Source organism: Ornithorhynchus anatinus, chromosome 21 (assembly GCF_004115215.2).
Source record: "Ornithorhynchus anatinus isolate Pmale09 chromosome 21, mOrnAna1.pri.v4, whole genome shotgun sequence".
NCBI classification, from domain to species: Eukaryota; Metazoa; Chordata; class Mammalia; order Monotremata; family Ornithorhynchidae; genus Ornithorhynchus; species Ornithorhynchus anatinus.
The window spans coordinates 22,026,301-22,042,743 of NC_041748.1; the positions used below are offsets into that span (position 1 = coordinate 22,026,301).

A 16,443-nucleotide genomic window follows, 5' to 3' on the forward strand; every position below is an offset into this window, starting at 1 on the left:
TTGGGCGGCAAATTCACTTATTTCTCAACCTGCCACAGACCCTCCCCGAGGCGGGGCAAATGAGACGTCTTCCGGAGCTCGGGCGATTAAGGGTCAGGCGTGGGTCTTACACGGCTCGGGCGGGACCCTTCCAGGCGAGAGGAAATGGCCTCGTCGCCGGAGAGGAAGTGAGTTTGGAAACAGGTTCAAATAGGTGGGGCCACGCCCAGCTCCCCTCCCCCATCCTCCTCCTCCTCCTCCTTCCACGGACACGATGCCGACGAGGACGGTGTTTATCGAGCGCCTGCTACGTGTCGAGCACCGTCCCAGGCGCTGGGGACCCAGGCCGATCGGGTCGGACGCGGTCCGCCGTCCCGCTGCCGGGCTCACGGTCTTCATCCCTGTTTTGCAGGTGGAGGAGTGAAGTGACTTGACCGAGGTCACGCGGCGGGCGAGCGGCGGAGCCCGGATCGGGACGCCGGTTCCGCTGGGGTGGATTCAAAGCCATCGGTTGGACGCGGTCCACGTCCCACACGGGGCTCGCCGTCTGAATCCCCATTTTACGGAGGAGGGAACCGAGGGCCGGAGGAGTGAGGTAATAATGTCGGTATTTGTTAAGCGCTTACTATGTGCCGCGCACTGTTCTAAGCGCCGGGGTAGGTACAGGGTAATCAGGCCGTCCCACGTGGGGCTCACAGTTAATCCCCATTTTACAGATGAGGCGACTGAGGCGCGGTGAAGTGACTCGCCCACGGTCACCCGGCTGACGAGTGGCAGAGCCGGGAGTCGAACTCGTGACCTCCGCCTCCGAAGCCCAGGCCCTTTCCACTGAGCCACGCTGCTTCCCGGTGAAGTGACCGGCCCGGGGTCACACGGCGGACAGGCGGCAGGGCTGGGGTTAGAACCCAGACCCTTCTCCCAGGCCGGTCCTCCTCTATCCTCCGGGCCCAGCTGCTTCTCCGGTCAATCGAGCCCTTGCTCCAGAAGCAACTTACAGAGAAGCGGCGTGGCTCAGTGGAAAGAGCCGGGCTTGGGAGGCGGAGGTCACGGGTTCGAATCCCGACTCCGCCGCCTGTCCGCCGTGTGACTTCGGGTGAGTCCACTTCCCGGTGCCTCAGTGACCTCATCTGTAAAATGGCGATGAAAACTGTGAGCCCCACGTGGGACAACCTGATCACCTTGTATCCCCCGGCGCTTAGAACAGTGCGCAGCACACAGTAAGCGCTTAACAAATGCCGCCGTTATTATTATTGTGACCGTGTACGGAGCCCCGTGCTAAGCGCCGGGGAGGGGACAACCCAGAATTGGTGGGCCCGTTCCCTGGCCACAAGCGGCTTCGGAGTCTAGAGGGTGGTGTCTTCCTTTCATTTCACTCTCAGGGAGAGCTTCCAGTCCTCCACCCGTCTCGGCTACGGGAGGGAGAGTCCGGCGGAGGCCCGTCCAGTCCACTCCCGGCTTGGCCGGCGGCTGGCGGGCGGCTACCAGTCGAAACTCCCCCGTGCCGGGCAGCGGCGGCCCGGGAGAGAGTCGAGGGCGGGGGCTCGGGTCGACCGCTTCCGGATTTTTAGGGAGGAAACCCCGCGGATCCACCCCCGGAACGGCGGCAGAGGGAGAGCGGGGCCTTCCGGGAGGGGCGTGCCCGTGGCGTCGCCGTGGGCCGGAGACGACTCGACGGCGTAAGACAAGACGAGGCAGGGAGCTCGGCACGTGCGAGCGACGAACGTTAGCGAACCGAGGAAGACGGGGTAAAGGGATGTCCCCTGGGGAAAGTGGGGTGAAGAAGGGACATCCCGAGGGACCGCTCGGAGGTCCCTAACAGGAACTGTGGGCTGAAGCCTTATGATCGCTTCAACTGTAGTGATTGAGCGCTTACTGTGTGCAAAGCACTCTACTGAGCGCTTGGGAGAGCCCGACATAACAATAAGATACATTCCCTGCCCACGACGAACTTACAGTCTGTTTACTGAGCACTTACCGTGTGCACAGTAGTACTAATAATGACGTCGGTATTTGTTAAGCGCTTACTATGTGCCGAGCACTGTTCTAAGCGCTGGGGGAGATGCAGGTTGTCCCGCATGAGGAATCACGGTCTTAATCCCTATTTTACAGATGAAGTCACCGAGGCGCACCGAAGGGAAGTGACTTGCCCGCAGTCGCCCGGCTGACCGGTGGCGGAGCCGGGATTCGAACCCTCGACCTCTGACTCCCAAGCCCGGGCTCTTTCCACTGAGCCACGCTGCTTATAATAATCATCCTCACAGTGGTACTAATAATAATAACGGTGGTGTCTGTTAAGCGCTTACTACGCGCAAAGCACTGTTCCAAGCGCTGGGGGGGGGGGGGGGATACAAGGTGATCGGGTCGTCCCACGTGGGGCTCACAGTTTCCATCCCCGTTTTCCCGATGAGGGAACTGAGGCCCAGAGAAGTGAAGTGACTCGCCCACGGTCCCACAGCTGGCAAGCGGCGGCGCCGGGATTCGAACCCATGACCTCCGGCTCCCAAGCCCGGCCTCTTTCCACTGAGCCCCGCTGCTTCTAGGTTGGCGTCAGATTACTCTGTGACGACTCCAGCGCGGGGCCCGGTGTACGGCACCTAATAATTACCGCATTTAGCGGAGGCCACGTGGCCTTCTGGAAGGAGCCCGGGCCCGGAAGTCAGAGGATCCGGGTTTGAAACCCGGCTCTGCCGCCTGCCTCCCGCGAGCCCACGGGGGAGTCCCTTCGCTTCTCTGGGCCTCGGTTTCCTCGGCTGTAAAATGGGGATTCGACGCCCCTTCTCCCTCCCGTTTAGCCCGGGAACCCCACGAGGCTCCAACCTGATTGTCTTGGCTCGATCCCGGTGCTTCGTGGAAACACTTGACAGATATCACAGTAATGATAATGAGGAGGAGGAGTGGAAAGAGCCTGGGCTTGGGAGTCAGAGGTCACGAGTTCGAATCCCAACTCCTCCACCTGTCAGCTGGCTGACTGTGGGCAAGTCACCTCACTTCTCTGGGCCTCGGGTACCTCATCTGGAAAATGGGGATTAACTGTGAGCCTCACGCGGGACGACCTGAAGACCCCGTATCTCCCCCGGGGCTTAGAACAGTGCTCTGCACATAGTAAGCGCTTAACGGATACCAACATTATTATAATACCGTGTCAGGTTGCTCCTGTGATGGGGTACCCGACTTATTTCCTCGAAAGTAAAATGAACGTCGCCCCTCCCTTGTTATTTACCTGGGGGCGGATCGATAGTGATAATAATAATAATGATGTCGATGGAATGTCTTAAGCGCCTACTGTGTTCTACGCGCTGGACCGAGTAACTCGCCTCCTCCTCTCCCTCCCCCACCACCAGGGCCCCGGCCGGCGAGGCCCGGTGGAAAGAGCCCGGGCTTGGGGGTCAGAGGTCGTGGGTTCGAATGCCGGCTCTGCCGCTTGTCAGCTGGGTGACTGTGGGCGAGTCACTTCACTTCTCTGGGCCTCGGTTCCCTCATCTGGAAAACGGGGATGAAGACTGGGAGCCTCACGTGGGACCACCCGATGACCCCGTATCTCCCCCAGCGCTTAGAACGGTGCTCCGCACCTAGTAAGCGCTTAACCAATACCAACATTATTATTATTAAACTCCCCCTGCCGTCGCTGCTTTTAAAAGGGTTTCCCGCTTCCCCTCGAATTCGGGCGCGTTCCCCCGGCCCCCCGACGGCCGCCCGCGCCCCCAGAATCCGTGCCTCAAAGGAGTCGCTGTCGTAGTCGGAGTCTACGCGTTACAGAGCGGGGCCGGGGGCCGGGCTCTGAAACGTGATAGGGGCCGCTCGTCTTAACTTGACACCTCCGTGGCCTACCGCGGCCTGGGTGACGTATTTCCAGTGCGCCAAACCTTCCAGTTTTATTCGATGTGACTGGAAATCTCCTTTTTTTCCGGCCCTGAAGTGTTCACAGGTGTCAGGTTCTGTTCTGACGCTGGGTCGGAGACAAGAGAGTCAGCTGGGCCCAGCCCCTGTCCCCCAGCGGGCTCCTGCGTGAATCGGAGGGAGGACGATAATAATAACGGTGGTATTTGTTATGCGCTTACCATGTGTCGGGCACTGTACTAAGCGCTAGGGTAGGTACGAGGAAATCGGGTTGAACACACTCCCCGTCCCCCCGGGGCTCACGGTCTCCACCCCCATTTTACAGATGAGGTAACCGAGGCCCAGAGAAGCGGAGTGGCTTGCCCGAGGTCACACGGCAGGCAGGCGGTGGAGCCGGGATTTGAACCTACGACCCGCTGACTCTCCGGCCCCGGCTCTTTCCGCTAGACCACGCCGCTTCTCGTCAGCGATAACAATAACGATGGCATTTGTTAAGCGCTCGCTATGTGCCCAGCACTGTTCTAAGTGCCCGGGGGGGGGGGGGGGGGGGGGACACAAGGTGATGAGGCTGTCCCACGTGGGGCTCGCAGTCGTGATCCCCATTTTACAGACGAGGCCACTGAGGCCCAGCGAAGCGAAGTGACCCGCCCAAAGTCACACAGCTGACAAGCGGCAGAGCCGGGATTTGAACCCACGACCTCTAGAGCTTCTACAGGCTGGGGGACTCCTTGTCGACGAAAGGGTGACCAACGAATCGGGGCGTTTTCTTAAGCGCTTACTGGGTACCGCGTCCTTACTAAGCCCCGCGGGAGATCCCAGGTCTGGCCACACCTTTCCCTGTCCCCCACGGGGCTCGCGGGCCAAAGAGGAGGGTTACGGCGGCGAGAAGAGGTTTACGAAAATCCGGTCTGAACCTCCGGGCATGGTCGGAAAGGAATTGAAGCGTGAATGAGAACGCGTTCGGCCTTCCGGATGCTTCACGGACGGCGGTCTGAACCCCGCCGTAGCCGCCGGGGAATTCCGTTTGCTCTCGAGACCCTCGGCAGCGCCGTCTCTCCTGCTCGTGAAGAGGCTTTAAAGACGTGCATTGGTGGGGCGGGGGGCGACGGCCCCGGCCCGTCAACGGGAGCAGGGAATCGATGCGACGGCTCCATTTCAAGAGATGGCCAAGAAAGAGCGGCAGAGGGAGAGGCCGCCTGGCCTCTCCCTCCGAGCTCTTGAAATCTCTCTTCACCACGGGCTCCTGCAACGTTCACCAACATTCCCGTGCCCGGCTGCAAGTCCCGGATAAGGAGCGGCGGCGTTCTCGGCTCCTAAAACGGGCCGCGAACAGACGGAAAAAGGCCAAGGTGCCGAGAGCCGTCTTCCGAACTCAAACCCCGGGCTCTGACCACGACCTTCGGCTAAACGTGGCGATCCGTTCGCGACTGGGGGATTTTAGCAAGCGCTTACGACGGGCCGGGCAGTGTACGACGCGCGGGGACAGATGCACGCCGATCGGGGCTCACGGTCTGAGCAGGAGGGAGTACGCGTGCTGAATCCCCGTTCTACGGAGGAGGGAACTGAGGCCCGGGAAGATGAAGTGGCTCGCCCGACGTCACACGGCGGGCGGGGCCGGGATTGGAACCCGGGTCCCCTGCCTCCCCGGCCCGTGCTTCCTCCGCCCCGGGGCCTACGGAAATGGGCTGACCGGGGCGGGACAGAGAGAGAAAGAGCGCAGGCAGCCAAAATCGCCCATCCGCCTTGACCGTGCGAAAGCCCACCTCTGATTTCGCCGCGGCGGTCCGTTCCCCGAATCGATCTCCCGCCGCTGGGCTCCCCCAAGCGCTACCTACGACGTTTTGGCCCAGAATGGGCATCCGATAAAGCCTACCGACTGGTTGGCGGGTCACTTGTCTGTCGTGTGACCCTGGGCGGGTCACTTCACTTCCCTGAGCCTCACCTCCCCCATCTGCAAAACGGGGATTAAGACTGCGGGCCGTAGGTGGTCTGTGTGATCCGTGTGTATCCACCCCAGTGCTTAGTACAGTGCCTGGCACATAGTAAGTGCTTAGCAAATGTTACCACTACCATCATCATCGTCGTCATTATTATTATTATTATTTTATTGTGGCCTGGTGGGAAAAGCCCGGGCCTGGGAGTCCTGGCTTCTATTCCCAACTGTGCCACCTGCCTGCTGTGTGACCTCGAGAAAGTCACTTCCCTTCTCTGGGCCTCGGCCCCCTCCTCTGGTAGAGAAGCAGCGTGGCTCAGTGGAAAGAGCACGGGCTTTGGAGTCAGAGATCATGGGTTCGAATCCCGGCTCTGCCACTTGTCAGCCGTGTGACTGGGGGCCAGTCACTTAACTTCTCCGTACCTCAGTTACCTCATCTGTAAAATGGGGATGAAGACTGTGAGCCCCACGTGGGACGACCTGATTCCCTTGTGTCTACCCCAGCGCTTAGAACAGTGCTTGGCACATAGTAAGCGCTTAACAAATGCCAACATGATGATTATTATTATTATTAATAAACAGGGGATCGAAGACCAGATGTCCGTCCTTCTTAAGACGGCGATCCCCATTTAGGGCGGGGTCCTCGTCCGACCCGATGACCTCGTACCTAGCCCGGCGTCCGGCACGGTGCTTGGCCCACAGTAAGCGCCTCGCAAATGACGCAATTATTATTGCACAACCTGTGGGGGAGAAAAGCAAGCTGCCATTCTTCTCCCTCTCCCCCAGCGGACGCTGCGGGGTCGTCAAGGCTTCCGTCTCCTTTTTTTAATCCGTTATTCATCTCCGGACGTGGGCGACATCTGTGGCCCTGCTCTCCCCCATCGGGACCCGAGCGGCAAAAGAGAGGGGAGCACCAGGCGATAATAATTAATAATAATCAGGGGATTTCTCAAGCGCTTCGGCGCGACAGGCACCCTATTAAGCGCCGGGGTGGATTCAGGCATTCGGGGAGGACACAGTCCCTGTCTCACGTGGGGTTCAGGGTCTCAATCCCCATTTTCCAGATGAGGGAACTGAGGTCCAGAGAAGGGAAGTGACTGGTCCAGGGTCACAAAGCAGACGCGTGGCGGAGCCGGGATTAGAACCCGGGTCCTTCCGCCTCCCAGGCCCGGGCCGTAGCCACTAGGCCGTGGTCATCCTCTAAACTCATTTTACTGCCATTGCCCTTGTCTGCCCGTCTCCCCCGATCGGACCGTAAGCCCGTCAAACGGGCAGAGACCGTCTCTATCTGTTGCCGACCTGTCCGTTCCAAGCGCTTGGTACGGTGCTCTGCACACGGCAAGCGCTCAAGGAATACTACTGAACGAATGAAACCCGCTCCCGCCTCACTGGCAGCTGAGCTTTGGGAGGGAGGGGAGGGAAAGGGAGGCTTCCTGCTTCTTCCGTCTTCACCCAGGGGCCCGGGATGGCTCTTCCGACGCGGGAGGCGCTCAGTAAATACCGACGCCGCCGATGAAATCCTACGGAACGACTCGGGTGAGCTGATCCTTCCGGGCCGCGTCCGCCCCGCCGTCTCCTCGGCTACACTGGCAGCTCGTCGCGGGCTGGGAGGGATGTGTCCGTTTCTTGTTCTCCGGGGCTCTCCCAAGCGCTCAGTACGGTGCTCTGCGCACAGCAAGCGCTCCGGCGGACGGACCCACGGGACGTAAGAGAGGCCGCTACGGGTCACGGCCCCCGCGATCCAGTTGGCAGCGGCGGCCGCGGACTGGAGCGAACTGGCCGGCCCCGAGTTGGGGCTCCGCTCAGACCCCCAGGCGGAGGGGCCCTCCTTCCCCGGGTGCGCCTTTCTCCCCCCCCCCTCCCCGTCTTCTTTTAAAAAAGGTATTTAATCATAAATGTGGTATTTGTTGAGCGCTTATTGTGTGGCAAGCGCCGTTCTAGGCGCTGGGGGAGATTCAAGACTAATCAGCTTGTTGCGCCGAATGCCACCCTGTTTTTTTTTTTACTTTACCGAACTATAATAATAATAATACTGGTATTTGTTAAGTGCCGACTGTGGGTCAGGCGCTGTTCTAAGCGCCGGGGCGGATACAAGGCAATCGGGTTGGACACGGTCCCCGTCCCCCGGGGGGACTCACGGGCCGATCTCCCCGTTTATCCGACGAGGAGAGCGAGGCTCGGAGAAGCGAAGTGACTCGCCAAAGGTCTCACGGCAGACTGGCCGGGTTTGGAACCCGCGACCTTCTGACTCCCAGGCCCGGGTTCGACCCACTGACGCCGGGCTGCTTGAATTACCCGTTGGCCAAGCCCGTGGCTTGCACCAATTCCACGGGTCCCCAAGGAGGCCACAGTTATTCGATCGTATTTACTGAGCGCTTACTATGTGCACAGCACTGTACTAAGCGCTTGGAATGGACAATTCGGGTTCATTCGCGTCGGCAGAGAAGAAGCGTGGCCCGGTGGAAAGAGCCCGGGCCCGGGAGCATCCCAACTCCGCTACCTGCCTGCTGTGGGACCTCGTGCGAGTCACTTCCCTCCCCTGGGCCTCAATTACCTTGTCTGTAAAATGGGATTAAGACTGCGAGCTCCAGGTGGGACAGGGACTGGGTCCCTCCCTGTATCTACCCTAGGGCTCATTCATTCACTCATTCCTATTTACTGAGCGCTCACTGTGCGCAAAGCACTGTGCTACAGTGCTCGGGAGAACAGAGTATGACAACAGACACATTGCTGCCCACGACCACCGCCCAGTTCAGAGCTCACAGTCCGAAGAGCAGCATGGCGCAGTGGGTAGAGGCCGGGCCTGGGCGTCAGAAGGTCCTGGATTCTAATCCCGGCTCCGCCACCTGTCTGCTCTGTGACCCTGGGCAAGTCACTTCACTTCTCTGGGCCTCACTTACCTCATCTGGAAAATGGGGATTAAGACCCAAGCGGGACAGGGACTGCGTCCAATCCGACTTGCTCGTATCCACCCCAGTGCTTAGTACACGTAGCCTGGCACGTAGCGCTCAACAAATACGACAATCACTATTACTAGCAGAGTGGCTGGCACACAGTAAGCACCTGACAGATACCATTAAAAGAAAAAGTCCCGTCACTTCTCCGGGCCTCGGTTTTCTCATCTCTAAAATGGGGATTCCCTACCCGTTGTCCCTTGAAAGAGAGTCCCGTCGCTTCTCCGGGCCTCGGTTTTAAACAGCGTGGCTCAAGAGAGGCAGCGTGGCTCAGTGGAAAGAGCACGGGCTTGGGAGTCAGAGGTCACGAGTTCGAATCCCGGCTCTGTCACTTGCCAGCTGGGTGACTGCGGGCGAGTCGCTTCACTTCTCTGTGCCTCAGTGACCTCATCTGTAAAACGGGGATTACCTGTGAGCCTCACGCGGGACGACCTGATTACCCTGTATCTACCCCAGCGCTCAGAACAGTGCTCGGCACCTAGGAAGCGCTTAACAAATACCAACATTATTATTATTATTATTATTATTAAAAAGGGGATTCCCTACCTGTTGTCCCTTGCCTGGGAGCCCCATGTGGGGACACGGGGCTGTCTCCAACCCGATCATCTTCTCTCCACCCAAGCCCTTAGTACAATGCTTGGCACATCGTAAGCGGGGGACAGAGATCATTATTATAACTATCAATCATATAATAATGAGGATGATGGAGAGGCGGGCCCGTGAGCGTGTCATCCGTAAATGCCCAGGAAGGAAAGATGCCCGCGGAACCAAAGCCGGGAAGTGGGATTCCCCCGGGGCGGCGGGATGTGTGTGTTTGGGGGGGACGGAGGGGGTCACGTGGTGCCAGGAATTCACACGTACTTCCCACAATTAACAAACCGCTAGGCCGGAGGAAACCCGAGAGAGTCAGTACGCAGACAGATATCAGATTAAGGGACAAAAATCAACTGTCGGACTTCCTGGTTTAGAAATTCCAGGCGTCGGAGGTTGGTTCTGAATCACTCTGGGCTTGGATGGGGGTCGGGAATCTTTACAAGACAGGTTCAGGAACGTAAAGGCGTTACAAATGCCATCCCCCCTTTTGGGGGGTTAACTGGATCGTCTGAAGCAGCCCTAAAAGAGCAGTCCATTTAGATTTCTTTTTTTTTTAAGCAAAATACCGGAGCACCGTTCTTCAGTTATCCAGAGCACTCTCAGACGTCCACCAACTGAGAATGTGACAGAATGCCGCTTCTAGACTTTAAGCTCCCCCTCTGGCCTCTCAGCTCCTTGTGCTCAGTGGGTAGAGCGCGGACCCGGGAGTCAGAAGGTCGGGGGAAGCAGCGCGGCTCAGTGGAAAGGGCCCGGGCTTCGGAGTCAGAGGTCACGGGTTCGACTCCCGGCTCTGCCCCTTGTCAGCTGTGTGACCGTGGGCGAGTCGCTTCACTTCTCTGGGCCTCAGTTACCTCATCTGGAAATCGGGGATTAAGTGGGAGCCTCACGTGGGACGACCCGATGACCCTGTGTCTCCCCCAGCGCTTACAACGGTGCTCTGCACATAGTAAGCGCTTAACAAATACCCACATTATTAAACCCGGGTCTGCCCCTTGTCTGCTGCGTGACCTTGGGCCAGTCACTTCGCTGCCCCTCATCTGTAAAATGGGGGTGAAAACCGTGAGCCCCGTGCGGGACAAGGACCGTATCCAACCTGATGAGCGATTATCTACCGCAGCGTTTAACGCCGTGCACGGTGCAGAGGCCACTAGGGCGAGCCCGTCGTTGGGCAGGGATGGTCTCCGTCTGCGGCCGAACTGGACGTTCCAAGCGCTCGGTACGGTGTTCTGCACGGAGTAAGCGCTCAATAAATATGACCGCGTGAACGCTGTTTCCACCAGAGGGGTTGATTTCGGCCTCACTCGCAGGACGCCAGGCACGGAGGGTCTCAACGCTGACTTAAAAGCTGTCCATCCCCTCGCCCCCTCCTACCTCGCTTCACCTCTCTCCGACAACCCGGCCCGCACGCTCCGCTCCTCTGGTGCCGCTCGCCTCCTCACCGGGCCTCAATCTCCCCCGTCTCGCCGCCGACCCGTGGCCCGCGTCCTTCCTCTGGCCTGGAAGACCCTCCCTCCTCAAATCCCACAGACGATCACTCCCCGCCCCACCCCCTTCAAAGCCTCGCTGAAGGCCCACCTCCTCCAAGAAGCCTTCCCTGACTAAGCCCCATTTTTCCTCATCTCCCACTCCCTTCTGCCTCGCCCTGACCGGCTCCCTTTGCTCTCCCCCCCCCCCCCGGCACTTATGTCCATATCCATCATTTTACTTACTTTGTTGATGTCTTTCTCCCCCCACAACACTGTGAGCCCTATTGTGGGTAGGGAATGTCACTCTTTACTGCTGGATTGTACTTTCCCTAGCGTTTAGTAATAATAATAATAATGGTGGTATTTGTTAAGCACTTATTATGTGCAAAGCACTGTTCTAAGCGCCGGGGGGGGGGGGGGGGAGAAGCTGATCAGGATGTCCCACGTGGGGCTCACGGTTTTCATCCCCATTTTACAGATGAGGGCACTGAGGCCCAGAGAAGTGACTTGCCCAAAGTCACACAGCTGGCAAGCGGCAGAACCTGGATGAGAACCCACGACCTCCGACTCCCAAGCCTGGGCTCTTTCCACCGAGACACGCTGCTTCTCTACTCTGCACACGGTAAGTGCTTAATGAACACCACTGAATGAATGAATGAACGGCAGGGACTGTCCCCAACCCCATTTCCTTGCATCCACCCCGGCCCTTAGTACAGTGCCCGGCACATGGTAAGCGCTTAACAAATACCACAATTATTACATTCCAGCGCTTGGCCAGAGGCCTGACAGATCGAGGTGACCGTGAGCGCGTTGCGGGCAGGGAGTGTCACTGGTTACTGTTGTATGGTACTTTTCCGAGCGCTCGGTACGGTGCTCTGCACACAGTAAGCGCTCAATAAATACGACTGAATGAATGAATGACCGGCGGCTGACCGGCCGGACTGTTTGAGGAAGCGCAGACCACCTTCGGGCACGCCAGCAGCGGCGGGGCTGGGCCACGTTTGGCTCCGGGTGGGATTGGGAGCGGCCCCAAGCCCCCTCCCCGCCGCCGAAACCGGCAAAAAGCGACCGAGACGGGGTCGACATAATAATAACGTTGGTATTTGTTAAGCGCTTACCACGTGCAGAGCACTGTTCTAAGCGCTGGGGGAGATACTGAGTAATCAGGCGGTCCCACGCGAGGCTCCCAGTTAATCCCCATTTTACAGATGAGGGAACCGAGGCACAGAGAAGTGAAGTGACTCGCCCACGGTCACACGGCTGACAGGTGGCCGAGCTGGGATTCGAACCCGTGACCTCTGGCTCCCAAGCCCGGGCTCTTTCCACTGAGCCCCGCTGCTTCTCAGCCACCCGTAGCCGGCTCGGAATCCAGCCGGCACCGCTGCCTTTTTTTAATGACAATCTGCAACTATGTGCCGGGCACCGTACTAAGCGCTGCGGTAGACACCAGCTAATCCGGGTTGGGCACGGTCCACCTCCCTCCTGGGGGCTCGTGCTCTTAACCCCCCTTTTCGTTCGTTCATTCAGGAGTATTTACTGAGCGCTTACTATGTGCGGAGCACTGTACCAAGCGCTTGGAATGTCCGGTTCGGCAACGGAAAGAGGCGATCCCTGCCCACTGACGGGCTGACAGTCTAATCGGGGGAGATGAGATGGGGCCACCGAGGCCCGAAGGAGTGAAGCGATCCGCCCGAGGTCACCCAGCAGACGAGAGGCAGAGCCGGGATATGAACCCGGGTCCCTGTGACTCCCAGGCCCCGGGCTCCGGCCGCCAGCCCGCGCGGCTCTACGACAAAGCCGAGGTACAAATCCGCGTAAGAAGGGGAAGGGACGGGGAGTAGGCGCGACGAGGGCCGAGTACGAAAGCTTCGCGGACGAGACGCGATTTCAGGAAGGTTCTGAAGGTGGGGAGGGCGGCGGTCTGTCGGCCACGACGCGGGAGGGAGGTCCGGGCCAGGGGAGGGACGCGGGCGAGGCGGCGGCTGCGGGATCGAGATAAGTGAGCTTTCGGTACAGGGAGTACGTCGGCCTTAGAACGGCAAAGGGTCAGGTGCTTAGTCCTTATGTCCTCGGCCATAATTTATTTATTTGGGTTAATGCCCGTCTCTCCCTTTAGACCAAAAGTCCCTTGTGGGCAGGGAACCTAACTACCAAGTCCGCTGTATCGTCCTCTCCCAAACACTCGGTACCGTGCCCCGTTCCCAGGAGGCGCTCGATAAATACCATCGACTGACTGACTGGCGGTAAAAAAAAAAACGCTCGATGAAAACAATTAACCGACCGACCGTCTGAGGGACGCGGGAGCAGATGCGAGCCGCGAAGGGCAGCTCGGGCGGTTTCTGGTGAGCGCCCGAGTCGGCCTGTCCGACAGGCGGCGGGGCCCGTGGAGAAGCGGTGTGGCCTATTGAATAAAACCCAGGCCCGGGACTCAGAAGGAGCTGGGTTCTAATCCCGCCCCTTGTCCGCGGTGGGACCTTGGGCGAGTCACTTCACTGGGCCTCAGGTACCTCATCTGGAAAGTGGGGATTAAAGCCGCGAACCCCAGGTGGGACAGGGGCTGTATCCAACCTAACCGTTCTATTGTACTCTCCCAAGCGATCAGTAGTCCTCTGCACGGGGTGAGCGCTCAACAGATTCGACCGAATGAATGAATTAGCTTGGATCTACCCCAGCGCTTAGGACAGTGCCTGGCACATGATAAGTGCTTAATAAGTAACATGAAAAACAAACAAAAAAACCAGGCTTCCTCAGGCACGCATGTGAGTCTGCACGCGTTGGGTGGGGGAGGATACTCTACCTTCCCCGCCTCAGGCCAAAACGAACCCTAGTCAGGGCAGGCTGCCCTCCTCCCCCTCGTCGTCATCCTCACCATCGCCCTCCTCACCGCCAACATCGCCGTCATCACGATGACAATGACCGTGGCATCTACTGAGCCCTCACCGTGTGCTGAGCACTGTACTGAGTGCTGGGGCAGGTACGCGATGATCCCGTCCCACATGGGGCTCACAGACTGGGGCGGAGAGATGACAGATATCGAATCCCCATCTTGCAGAGGAGGGAACTGAGGCCCAGAGAGGTTCCGGGCCGTTCCAGGGTTACAGAGCAGGACCGTGGATTAGAACCCAGGTCCTGTGACTTCCACTATAATGGCCACGCTGCTTCTCCTGAGGTCTCTGCAGCGACCCGTCGGGAGAGGGACGAGAGAGTGTCCGACAGACGATTATTCTCCCCCTTTTCAAAGCCTTATTGAAGGCCCACCTCCTCCGGGAGGCCTTCCCTATCTAAGCCCCCCTTTCCTCTTCTTCCGCTCCCTTCTGCGTCACCCCGACGAGCTCTCTCTGTTCGTCCTCCCGGCCCCTCAGCCCTTATGTCCATATCTGCCATTTATTTCTATTAATATCTGTCTCCCCACCTCTGGACTGTAAGCTCGCTGTGGACAGGAAATGTGTCTGTTTATTGTTGGATTGTACTCAAGTGCTTAATACAGTGCTCTGCACACAGTAAGTGCTCAATAAATATGCTTAAATGAATGAATGTGGGGGCAGGGAGGAGAGGGGCGGGGGGCCACAGCCGAGGCGGGTTTCTGGGTGGGGCTGCCGGGAAGATCGGCCGCCGTGTCCCTCTTCCACCTCTGGAGGAATTGGGAAGAGAAGGTGAGTCAGGAAGATTAGGAGAGGGAGGCGGCACACGACAGACGGAAAAAAAGGGGCAAGAAGAGGCCTCGGAAACGAGGCGGGCTAGAGGCAGCCCAGAACAGAAAGGCTCCAATCGCGGGCGAAGTTTCAAGGGTGAAGAGGCGGCTCAACTACCAGGAGCGGTCATTCCTTTATTCATTCATTGATGTAATCGTATTTATTGAGCCCTTGCCGGGTGCAGAGCACTGTCCTAAGCGCTTGGGAAAGTACAGTACAACAACAAACAGTGACATCCCCTGCTTACAAAGAGTTTACAGTCTAGAGCCGGGGAAGATAGGCAGCCATACAAATAAGTAAAATGACAGATACGAACGGAAGTGCTGTGGGGCCGAGAGGGGGGAGGAGCAAAGGGAGCAAATCAGGGTGATGCATTTTAGTTACTGTGTCCCTCTGGAAAGGGGGAGTCAGGAAGCAGCAGGTTCATCCCTTCTATCGGGAATAATTTTACTGACATGGCAAAAACTAGCACCAATCTCAATCATCTATCAAACCTCCCCAACCCTCAACATAGATACTTTATTAATCCGGGGCTGGGGGGTTCGGAGAGAGAGGACTGGAGACCCAGGGTCGGAAGGGGCGGGCAGACAGGAGAGAGAGGCAGCCAGTCGGTGAATGACATTCACTGAGCGCTTACTGTGTGTAGAACACTGCACTAAGCACTCGGGAGAGGGTAAGAGAACAATATACCGGACACACCGAGCCGTCGGTCTAGAGGGGGAGACTGACATTAACAGAAATCAATAAGCGACGGATATGGACGTCAGTGCTGTGGAGCTGGGAGCGAATGCAGGGAGCGGGGCAGGGCGACGCAGAAGGGAGTGGGAGAAGAGGGAAGGAGGGGGCGCAGGCGGGGAAGGCCCCTTGGAGGAGATGGGCCTTCGGGAAGGCTTTGAAAGCGGGTCAGAGTCAGTGTCCGTCGGATCTGAGGAGGGCGGGCGTCCCAGGCCAAAGGCGGCACGTGAGCGAGGGGTCGGTGACAAGATGGATGGGAGCGACGCTACAGTGAGAACGTTAACTTTAGAGGAGTAGTGTGCGGGCTGGGTTGTGGTGGGAGAAGGCAAGGTGGTTGAGTGGTTTGGTGGCCAACGGGCAACTGGCCGCCTCGCTCCTCCTCCACCCCGGCCTCTCCCCGCCCACCCCCCACTTTAAACTTGCCACCCTTCTCCCTTCCGCCCCACGGAGGCTTTTTAAATCGCTTCCCGGCCGTAGCAATTGTTACTCTATTTCCCTCCTCCTGTTCTACCATTTCCTGAATCTACCTGAACGTCTGCCTCCCCCCCCCCGGAAACTGGAAGCTCCCTGTGGGCAGAGAACGCGTCTCCCGACCCCGTCGTACTGCTCTCTCCCGTGCGCTCAGTCCAGGGCTCTGCGCGGGAAGGGCTCGATGAGTACCCCTGAGAGGTTTCCCCGCAGGTGCCACGGATTGGCCTCGCCTTCCCCCGCAGCCCCCGGGTCAGTGGCGAAAAGGAGGCCTGTGTGGGAAATTCACCATGGACGTTCCGCAAAGCTCGATCGGCAGCTACGTTTAGCGACGTCCTACGGGCCCCTCGAGACCGCAGGCTCGCTGTGTGCCGACTCTCTTCGACTGCCCTCTCCCAAGCGCTCAGTACGGTCCTCTGCACACGGTAAGCGCTCAATAAATACCGCCGATGAGGACCCCAGCTCAAAACGTCCCAAGTCGGAGAGTCCCCGTTGAAGACTCTTTATATAGGCCCGATACCGAAAGGCGTAGGCCGGGGTCCACGTTCAACCGAACCCTCGAGACTATTTCTGTTTCTTCTTCGAATGCCGTCGAGTCGGTTCCGACTCGTAGACTTCGACGCTTCGGCTTAGACCTTTCTAATACGGGTAACCCTATATGGCCCGGCTCTAAGCTTCAGCAGCGAACGCAAACTCGCCTGCCACGATGAGGTGTCAATTCACAGGAGATTATTTAGTTACGTTAATAAAATCAGGCAGATGAGACGCGGTCCAAGCCCCAGACA

General features: G+C 58.5%; 1 protein-coding gene across 5 annotated transcripts in view; it reads right to left on the reverse strand.

Moving 5' to 3' along the window:
• The window catches only part of MTMR3 (myotubularin related protein 3), a 97,031-nt gene that overhangs the window by 48,526 nt on the left and 32,062 nt on the right, over window positions 1-16,443 (reverse strand). The gene's annotated exons all lie outside the window — the stretch shown is intronic.